The following is a 12231-nucleotide window of genomic DNA, read 5'->3' as shown; positions in this document are numbered from 1 at the left end:
TATTACACTATTGCACACTATTACACACTATTACACTATTACACTATTACACACTATTACACTATTACACACTATTACACTATTACACACTATTACACTATTACACTATTACACACTATTACACTATTACACATTACTACTATTACACTATTACACTATTACACACTATTACTACTATCACACTATTACACTATTACACACTATTACACTATTACACTAGCACACTATTACACTATTACACACTATTACACACTATTACACTATTACACACTATTACACTATTACACACTATTACACTATTACACTATTACACACTATTACACTATTACACTATTGCACACTATTACACTATTACACACTATTACACTATTACACACTATTACACTATTACACACTATTACACTATTAAACACGATTACACTATTACACACTATTACACTATTACACTATTACACACTATTACACTATTACACTATTACACACTATTACACTATTACACTATTACACTAGCACACTATTACACTTTTACACACTATTACACACTATTACACTATTACACACTATTACACTATTACACTATTGCACACTATTACACTATTACACACTATTACACTATTACACACTATCACACTATTACACTATTACACTATTACACACTATTACACTATTACACACTATTACACTATTACACTAGCACACTATTACAATTTTACACACTATTACACACTATTACACTATTACACACTATTACACTATTACACACTATTACACTATTACACTATTACACTATTACACTATTACACACTATTACACTATTACACACTATCACACTATTACACTATTACACACTATTACACTATTACTTCTATTACACTATTACACACTATTTGGGGTACTTTGGGGTATTTTGGGGTATTTTCTGGTATTTTCTGGTACTTTGGGGTATACTGCCCTGTCAAGGCAGACCGCAGTAACTCAAAAAAAGTCAAAATTGAGTTATGAGTGAAATTGAACTTGTCAATAAATGTTTTATCTTGTGACCAAGTTTCAGATGTTAATGTCGCTCAGTTTTGGAGATATGGGGTTTTAAAAACTGCAGTAACTACAAAATCACACTCAAAAACCAGGCAGACCGCAGTAACTTCCAAACAGTGAAAAATGGCTTTAAAGTGTTTTGACTTGCCATCCAAAATGTGTTATAGGTAGATAGATGATAGTACCCAGATTTAACATGTATTAATGAAGTAATCTTTAGGCATACAAAAATATGACATAATTATTTTAATTAACCCCCAAAAAGCAGATACTGCACTCTGCTGCACAGTTCCCTTAAATAATTATACAGGTAATGTACAGGCAAAGTGCAGTAACTTCAAATACAATGTTGTTTTCCCTCCAGCTTTCATAACTTAACCTAGCCATTTTGAAAATGAAATTTAACACCTGAATATATTGGAATGATGATGATCCAAATAAAATGGCTAGGTTAAGTTATGAATTATTTAATGGAACTGTGCAGCAGAGTGCAGTATCTGCTTTTTGGGGGTTAATTAAAATAATTATGTCATATTTTTGTATGCCTAAAGATTACTTCATTAATACATGTTAAATCTGGGTACTATCATCTATCTACCTATAACACATTTTGGATGGCAAGTCAAAAAACTTTAAAGCCATTTTTCTCAGTTTCACTTTTTTGAAGTTACTGCGGTCTGCCTTGACAGGGCAGTATACTTTGGGGTATTTTGGGGTACTTTGGGGTACTTTGGGGTATTTTGGGGTATTTTCTGGTATTTTCTGGTACTTTGGGGTATACTTTGGGGTATTTTGGGGTAGTTTCTGGTATTTTCTGGTATTTTCTGGTATTTTGGGGTAGTTTGGGTTAGTTTCTGGTATTTTGGGGTATACTTTGGGGTAGTTTCTGGTATTTTGGGGTATTTTCTGGTATTTTGGGGTAGTTTCTGGTAGTTCCTGGTATTTTCTGGTATTTTGGGGTATTTTGGGGTAGTTTCTGGTATTTTGGGGTATACTTTGGGGTATTTTGGGGTAGTTTCTGGTATTTTCTGGTATTTTCTGGTATTTTGGGGTAGTTTCTGGTATTTTGGGGTATACTTTGGGGTATTTTGGGGTCGTTTCTGGTATTTTGGGGTAGTTTCTGGTATTTTGGGGTATACTTTGGGGTATTTTGGGGTATTTTGGGGACGTTTCTGGTATTTTGGGGTATACTTTGGGGTATTTTGGGGTATTTTCTGGTATTTTCTGGTATTTTGGGGTAGTTTCTGGTATTTTGGGGTATACTTTGGGGTATTTTGGGGTAGTTTCTGGTATTTTCTGGTATTTTGGGGTATTTTGGGGTAGTTTCTGGTATTTTGGGGTATACTTTGGGGTATTTTGGGGTAGTTTCTGGTATTTTGGGGTATACTTTGGGGTATTTTGGGGTAGTTTCTGGTATTTTCTGGTACTTTGGGGTGATTAGTAGGACCCGCTAGGGGTGGTAAATTATGAATTTAACCATGGCGATCAAAGTGTTGAGAGATGGTAGATTCAATACACCAAGCTAACATACTGTACACAGTTGAGTGTTTAATGAGATATAGTGGATTCAATACACCAAGCTAACTGTAACAGTGTTTAATGAGAGATGGTAGATTCAATACACCAAGCTAACATACTGTACACAGTTGAGTGTTTAATGAGAGATTGTTAAAGTTATGTGATGTATACGATTGCATGTAACTGTCTAACTGTTTCCACAAGAGGGCGCTATAGGCGGAGCTATTGACACTGGCGCCAGGTAAGAGGGTATTTAAGGGATTGTTCCCTCCCTCTCTGTCTCTTCCCACCTACCTCCCACAGAGAGAAGGTCTCATGTACTGTGTACCAATGTGATAATAAACTACGCCGATTAAAGGCTGAAGTGAGAGGACCTTGTCGTCATGATAAGTTATTGTCGCCCCATAGCTAACTCTGTCAACAGGTTATGGGCCCAGATCACGCAGGGGGCGAAATAATAAGGGTAGCAAGTTTAGCTAAAGTATAGGCTAGTTTAGCACCGGGAGCACCGCGTGGCTAAAGCTAAGCTAACGGGAGCTAAAGCTACGCCTACCATCAAAAAGGGATGGCGAACAAAAAGGAAAGAGCAAATGGCCCTCGTTCAACGGAAGAGCAGAGGACTATGAGCTCTGGGAAGAGCGAATGTTGTGCTGCATGCACGGAGTGGGACTGAAGACAACAATCTTGACGGCCCCCACGGACACCAAGCAAAATGCAGACGCATACTGTGAGTTAGCACCACTGCTAGACGACACAAGCTTGGGGCTGATATTCCGCGACACTAAGGACAAAGGCCGAGAAAGCCTGAACATTATATCACTAACTGCGCTGAAGAAGGCGCACACCGAGACTGTGACTGAATACGTCATCAGAGCTGAGCAGATCATTACGGCGCTTAAGAGTGCAGGAGAAGCACCAAGCGATGGACTAATGATGGCGATGGTTATGAGAGGACTACCAGAGCTGTACAAACCGTTCACACTACTGGTGACACATGGTTCAGCGGACATGTCGCTGGGAGAGTTCAAGGCCAAGTTGCGGAACTTTGAGGCCTCAGAAGACACCCACCCAGTCGCCGCGGAGGCGGGAGAGAGGGTGCTGAAGGCTCGGGCGGCACCGAGAGAGAAGACCAGGCCCACGATGGAGCTGGCGTGTTGGCGATGCAGAGAAAAAGGGCATCGGAAAGATAACTGCACAAAGACTGTTTAGTGTAGCTTCTGCAAATCCACGGGGCACACAGACAAATTGTGTAGAAAGAAACGTGACCAGAGCGCACAGTACGCGCATGGACAAGATGGCGGCTGTGGGCAAGATGGCGACGACGGTGGACGTGAGACGAGTCGAGACGACGCCCGGAGAGTAGCGGGACGAGAGGACTTCAACTTCGGGGCGCAGACAGCGTACGTCACCCAGCCAACGCAGCAGCAGCAGGTCCAAAGGAAGGGACTGATCGTGGACACAGGTGCGTCGTCCCACGTCATCAACGACAGGAATCGATTCAAGAACTTTGACAACACCTTCGAGCCGGAGAGACACAGCATGGAGCTGGCAGACGGGAAGCGCACTTACGGGTTGGCGCAAGGGAGAGGAGACGCACAGGTATGCCTCATAGACAGTGAGGGGTGCCGGTGTACAGTGACGTTAAAGAACGCTCTCTACATACCCTCGTTCCCACAAGAACTATTCTCTGTAAAATCTGCTACTGCAAACGGTGCCAAAGTGTTGTTCAATGAAGGTAAAGATGTTCTTGTAGAGCCTGACGGTACGCGATTTAACATAGGTGTACAAGAGAATGTATTATCTACAAACAGAGTGTAATGACAACGACAAGAGTAATAATAATGATATGAGAAGATCATGGGTTCAAGAGGTGGGAACGGGGGGGTATAACAGCAATGTGCACGATGACAGAAGGAGGGGAGATGCAGACTCTACAAAAATTGAAAGAAAGATACAGACTAGAGAATAGGGACCACTTTAGATATTTACAGATTAGGGACTACTATAACAAGGAAATAAAGCAAGATAGATACAAAGAACAGAATGGGGTAATTAAGATAATGGTAAAGTCATACGAAGGACGGAAGGGGAGGGTGATATCAGCACTATATCAGGCAATAATGGACAGTAAGGGAAATACAACATTGTATGTGAAAGAAAAGTGGGAAAGAGAGTTGGAAATAGAGATAACAGAGGAGGAATGGTATGACACATGTAAGACACAACAAACAACCACAGGATCAAGGATATGGAGGGAGTTTGGGTGGAAAAATATAATTAGATACTTTATAACACCAGAAATACAGGGCAATTACACACCAGCAAAGAAAACATGTTGGAGGGAGTGTGGACAGGAAGGGGCGAACCATACACACATATTCTGGGGATGTCAGAAGATAAGGCACTACTGGGAAGAGATAGGAGGGATAATAAATGAAATAATACGATACGAAATACCCCAGGGAGGCCAAGTGTTGTATTTGGGGAATCTGTCACAGGAAGGAATCCAAGGGGAAGACAAATATTTGATTAAGATATTGATAGTGGCAGCCAAGAAAGCTTTAACTAAAATGTGGTACAAGGTAGAAGTGCCGACAAAGGATCAATGGATAGAGTTGGTAGAGGGGATACAGGAAATGGAGAGAATCACACATCTGCTGAGGCTGCAAGAAGAAAAGTTTGAATGGAAATGGGGAAAATGGGAAGAATACAGGAGGGGAAGCAACGACATCACAGAGGTTTGAAAAGGATACAAGGAAATGAATAAAAATGTAAATAAATAATGCAAATGTAGAATGGACCGAAGGACCCATGTCACACTTTTTCTTTACTCATTTTTTGTCTATTTGTTTTAATTTATGTACTGTGTATTGTCTATGAATGTTGTCTATGTATGTTGTTGAAAAAATGAAAATAAAAATTTAAGTTTAAAAAAAATAATAATAATAATGATATGTGTAATGTGACTGTCAGTCACGATATTCAGACATGGCATGAGATCATGGGTCATTGTAATTACGAGGATTTACTGAAACTGCAAGCAGTGACAGAAGGCATGCACATTAAAGGTGAAAAGCGTAGACCTGACAAAGAATGTGAAGTGTGCATAAAGGGGAAGTTCACTCAATCGAGAAACAGAAGTCCCACAGAAAAAGTATAGGTACCACTTGCGCTAGTTAACACTTTCTTCGCCAGGCTTATGTACATCATTATACCATCCTCTGCCAGCTCTATTTGTCTATGGAGAAGTTCCCCTTCTTTGCAGGGCTATAACTTTTTAAATTGTATTGCTAAATTGACATTACTATGGCCCATTCAACGTCAATTATCTATCGTTCAGGACGTAGGAACATTATACTTTTTCATTCACATATTCATACTAAAATACGGTCTAAAGTATAAATATGTTTTTATCGTTTTCTGCAGCATTCTCCAGAACGTGATTTATAGCCCTAAATGCATTATATTGATGATCAAATACAGTTTGATAGCGATCTGCGCGAGATAAAACATTTCAAATGGACGTGCTTCTAGAAGTTACTACTTATTATCATCTGATGTTGACCGGATGGGGGGGGGTCGTTTATAATTCCGTGGCCAACGTTAGATGATTCATCTAGTGTGGGTGATATGATCATTAGAGCAGTTTGTATCGAACATGGTAAAAAAAAAAACTGAAACTCACCGCAGCTTCCTCGTAGCGTTGGACGATGAGCGTGGAGCAAAAATATTCCTATTATGGGATGTTGAAATATGCGATCCATCTCCAGGTTGTATAATAGTATATACGTCCAAATCATGTTGTTTATCGAGTTATTGGTAACAGATCACTATCCATTGTGTCGCGCTCGAGTCCCGGGACCTATAGCGAGTGATCGGACCGAATTTGGATGAGCACCAGTTTCCGTTTCCGGTTTCCGGTTTGGGCGATCCGCCGATCGGCCACCAGATGGCGCTCTTGAACCGTTGGAGAGTTGAGAGGGGATCAACAGTAGATCTCAAGTCTCCGGGGGAGAAATATGATTGCGATCACAGATTTTTTAAATATTGATCTCAATGACGTGTTACGGCGTCATTGGCAGAATGAGCATGGCGGGGAATGACGAGTTTAGGCGTCCTTGGCAGAGAAAGTGTTAACACAGATCTAGCCGGTCCAGTAAGCAACGAGTCCATAGGTGGCTTTAGATATGTACAGTCTTTTACAGATGTGTGTACAGGGGCAGTGTTTGTTTACTTTCTCAAAGCAAAGAGTGACACACTCCAGGCCACGGAGAAATTCCTGGAAGACGTAGCCCCTTATGGCAACATAAGATGCTTGAGGTTCAACAACGGAACCGAGTTCACAAATAGAGAGTTCCAATCACTGTTGAGAAGGAACAAGATAAAACACGAGACGTCATGTCCGTACTCCCCACACCAGAATGGGGTGGCAGAGAGGGAAGGACGTACTCTTTTCGAAATGGCTAGGTGTAAGCTAATAGCTGGTAACTTACCTACAGTAAGAGTCTATGGCATTATGCGGTACGAGAAGCCGCTTACACCACCCCGTATACAGCACTGGCAGGAAAGAAATGTAATCTAGCTAGAATGCACAAATTTGGATCAGTGTGTTATGCTTACCAGCAGGACAGAGGAAAGCTCGAGTCCAGATGTGAAAAAGGACTCTTTGTAGGGCACGACAAAGGAAGCCCCGCTTTTCTAATCTATTATCCCGGTAAAGGGAAAGTGCAAAAACACAGGCTAGTCAAATTTGTCACAAAGACAACATGTGAGAACAAGACACAGATAGAGGAGCCAGAGCTGGACTCCAGAGTAAGGTGTGAAGAAAAGAAACAGAGACACCTCAGCCTAGTGTACTTAGCACAGTCGTGCAGACAGACAGTCAGCAACCCCCAGAGGATGATGACGAGGAGCACCCGAGGGTGACGTCACGTGCCTCATGCAGTGGGAGATATCCCTCATGGGAACACAAACCCCCAAAGTATCTGAAAGACTATGCCCGGAGAGAAAGTGACGAGGATGACAGTACACTTACCAGCATTGATTAGAGTGGAGTACCTCAGACCTTTAAAGAGGCCATAGTGTCCCCTGAATCAAGAAAATGGGAGAGAGCAATGGATGAGGAGATGAGGTCCCTAGAGGACAACCACACCTTTACTCTAACCAAGTTACCAGAGGGCAGACAGACAGTGGGAGGAAAATGGGTGTACTCAATCAAGGAGGGTATTGAAGGCCACGACAAGTACAAAGCCAGGTTTGTAGCTAAATGTTTAAATACAGAAGGAGGGTACTCCATGTTTAAATACAGAAGGAGGGTAGCTACATGTTTAAATACAGAAGGAGGGTACTCCATGTTTAAATACAGAAGGAGTGGATTCCATGTTTAAATACAGAAGTGGATTCCATGTTTAAATACAGAAGTGGATGATTTGATCGTCGCAGCGGACAACACTAGAAACCTAGAGCAGGTGAAAAGTATGCTCTCCACCAGATTCAAAATGAAAGACCTAGGCAGGTTAAAGCACTTTCTAGGCATGGACTTCGAACAGTCTGCCAGTTGTGTAAAAATATCCCAGAAGAGATATGTGGAAAAGATCCTGAAACGTTTTGACATGCAAGAATGTAGAACAAGGGAAACACCATGTGATCAAAAGCTACCAAGAGGATGCTCAGAAATTGACAGATGTAAAAATGTACAGAGAAGCTGTAGGTAGCCTCATTTATTTGACTACATGTACTCGCCCTGACCTATGTTTTGTAGTGAGTAAATTGTCACAGCATTTTGCTGACCCCACAGAGGAGCACTGGATTACAGCAAAACATCTTTTTCGTTATCTCAAGTCAAAGGTACAGTAGATAAACAGCTTTGTTTCAGAAAGAGCAGCGAGGGCTTAGGGCTTAAAGCCTACAGTGATGCAGATTGGGCGGCAGACACCACAGACAGAAGAAGTACCACAGGGTATTGTGTGAGTTTGAACACAAACAGCTCACTGGTTTCGTGGAAAACAAAGAATCAGCCCACAGTGGCACTATCAACTTGTGAAGCCGAATACACGGCTCTAGCTATGACAATACAGGAATGTATTTATCTAGAACAACTGCTCGAAGGAATGGATACCTTTGTATATAAGAAAACTGTTGTTTATGAAGACAACACAGGGAACCATTGCAATTGCTAGAAACCCTGTGTGCCGACAGAGGTGTAAACATGTGGATATAAAATATAATTTCATCAGATCTGTCATCAGAGAAGAAAGGATGACACTTGTTTATTGTCCTACAGATGACATGGTTGCAGACGCTATGACGAAGCCTGTTTCCAAACTGAAATTGAGAAGATTTGCAGAGGTCATGTTTGGTGTGTAAATATTGCCTGTTGTAGTATTGACTGCCATATTCTTTTTGATGCTCTTAACTGTACTATTTTCTTTGAAGATTGTTTTTGAAAAAGTTGTACAGTATACAAGACAGCCATAAGTGGGAGTGTTAAAGTTGTGTGATGTATACGATTGCATGTAACTGTCTAACTGTTTCCACAAGAGGGCGCTATAGGCGGAGCTATTGACGCTGGCGCCAGGTAAGAGGGTATTTAAGGGATTGTTCCCTCCCTCTCTGTCTCTTCCCACCTACCTCCCACAGAGAGAAGGTCTCATGTACTGTGTACCAATGTGATAATAAACTACGCCGATTAAAGGCTGAAGTGAGAGGACCTTGTCATCATGATAAGTTATTGTTAAATACACTAAGCTAACTTTACACAGTGTTTAATGAGATATGGTAGATTCAATACACCAAGCTAACTTTACACAGTGTTTAATGAGAGATGGTACTGTAGATGGAAATTACTTCTATGTTGCGATAACTTCTCTGGATCATGTTTAAATGTGTTTGGGGGGGAAATGTCCAGGCTGCAAAGTAAGCAGTATGGTAATAGCCTATCAGGCCAATACATGGAATTACTTCTTAGTAATTGTCCTTAATAGTTCTTTGCTGGTATGGCAACATATTAGATTATATTGAAAGTAGTCTTAAAAGGTCTTAAATGTAACCTGTTGAAACTTGCAGGAACCCTGTCCGTCAACATCCACCTTCAGTGAGACCATAACACCTGCCCATCATGAAGATGACGTGTCACCCACCTCTACAAGCAGCAGTATCACCTCCACCACCACCACTAAAGGTTTGACCTCACAAGACCCTGCACTATGGCCAAGTAGGCCATACCCAACAATGTGGTATCAAGGGGACCAATACAGGTCAAAGATATTGTTTTCCCCCAAAATCCAGCGAACATGGCTTCTATATTCGGTGTACTCAGTCTTCTGTTTGATATTATAAAAATGCCTTGTAGTTAAAGAAAGCTTGAATTTCTGACTTCTTTATTACTTTTAATCTCTCCCGTCCTCCCCAATTTTTTAACGCACCAGCCACTAATGACATTGGGGGATGTTTTAAAAATAAAATGTTTGCTTCACCAAAAAATTTGGTCAGCAGCCGCCACTGCTGTGGATAGGCTATTGCGCTCTCTACCAGTCTCTAAATCCACTGGTATTGACCACCTGGATAGAAAATTGTTGAGAATAGCTGCGTCTCATATCTCATACCTATTTTTAATAGGTGTTTAATCAGTGGCATGTGTCCTTTGTTATGGAAGGAGGGAAAGATCATTCCACTTCCTAAAGATGCTAAATTACCTTTTGGAGGTCCCAACAGTAGGCTTATTAGTATTTGACCTGTTCTCAGTAAATTACTGGAAAAGATTGTGTCTGAGCAAGTCCAGGCCTACTTTTCAGCTAATGACATAACAACTGTACACCAACAAGCATACAGGGCCGGTCATTCGACCAGTACTGCTTTGACACAAATGTCTGATAGTTGGCTTTCAGCTATCGATAGTTCAATGCTGGTGGGTGCTATTATAGACTTCAGTGCCGCATTTGATGTGATCGATCACAATATTTTAATACAAAAACTAATCTGCTATGGTTTTAATAACTCAGCCATTTTATTTTTCAGGAGTTATTTGTCCTCGAGGTCTCAGAGGGTCTATTTTAATGGTGCTTTGTCAGGCAGCAGAGGGTTAGAATGTGGTGTCCCACAGGGGAGTTGCCTGGGGCCCCTCTTATTCTCTATTTTTACTAATGATATGCCTTTTTCTATTCATCAGGCTAGTCTGACTTTATATGCTGATGATTCAACCCTTTATTATGCTGCAGCTACAAACTCTGAGCTTAATCAGGTTTTGGCTGGTGAATTGGACATTTTATATGACTGGATAAAAATAAATAAGCTGGTGCTTAACATATCAAAAACTGTAACTGAGGGGTACAATTCCCTGACTGTATTGATAAGTATGGTATCATTAAACCACTACCGCTTTATGTACTTTAACTACTGGCCATACAGTACACGATATCTGAATATGATGAACACTTTCCCACAATGAAATCGGGTCCACACAAAGGTAATAATCAAATATTTAATATATAGCAAAAGGTACATATAATAGTTACTATTACGTTTATGATTTGAATGCACTTGTAAGGCAAATGAGTACTCGTAGGCAAATCAACACTGAATGTCCAATCTCTGGTTACGCAGGAAGCAAGTATACAACCTGGCTCTTAGGGAATTATAACGATGGCACACTTAATGATTATAGCTGGATATACTGTAGGGGTCCTCCCGGTTGTAAGCCGGTAGGGGGGGTAGGAGAGCCGTCGGCAGTATCCCGTCTGGTCAACGATGTCTAGGGAGACTTCAAGTACAGAAGACAGTGCAGTAGAATCTTGATCCACAGATGAATACACCTTGGCTCTCTTGTAGGCTGTAGCTGTAGTTGTAGCTGTAGGTCCACAATGAAGAAGAAGCGAGGCGACCTCAGTCTGGTCTGAGCGCCGTCTCACCTTGACTCCTCTCGGGGTAAATCCAACACTCACCGGTGTTGGCGATTATCCGCTCCACAAATCAAAGTACCAAAGCAAATATATATTCCATGCTGCATAGGGCTCAGCAGTCGTCGGGTAGGTAATCCAATGTACAGGTCCACTCGGTCCTCGCCTAGAACTCCTCGGATGAAAGCACCACGTGTGGTCTGCCCAACCTGGTTAAGACTCTAGATAACACGAGGAAGCGATGGGGATGCTGCTCACTTTAGAACTCTAACCGCACGATGCACCATACATAATAGACTATTATTACTTAATAGAAATACGGTGCCAAACTCTGACAATTCAGCTATTAATTCGCACGAGGTCTCAATGCTATTCTAAGGCCAAACAGGCCATACTACACTGCACGCGGTATCGTGGGGTGAGGCTTCACGTTCTGTTACTTAGTTGGGTAGAAGGGTAAAGGACTAAGGGATAAGAGGACTTCTACATTTACTTGCGCCATATTTATATGCACGGTGAACAAATAGTGCCACTCTCTTTTCGGTAGCCGTATTCCTGCGCAGAGCCGGGGCTAGTAGAGACATGTCTCGTCGGTACCATTGAACTTGGCTCCAAGGGGCCTGTCTCCTGGCGCCAGGTCCTTGTCCAATAAGAGAATGAACTATTATGGGCTATAGTAGACTAAAGGGATATTCCGTGTATATGTACAAGGAATATACAAGGGATATCAAACGATATACAAATACTATTCAATATATATCCATAAATAAATATATATATTCGG

Source organism: Notolepis coatsorum (genome assembly GCF_963971535.1).
Source record: "Notolepis coatsorum genome assembly, chromosome: 3".
Lineage (NCBI taxonomy): Eukaryota > Metazoa > Chordata > Actinopteri > Aulopiformes > Paralepididae > Notolepis > Notolepis coatsorum.
This window is presented reverse-complemented; position numbering follows the sequence as displayed.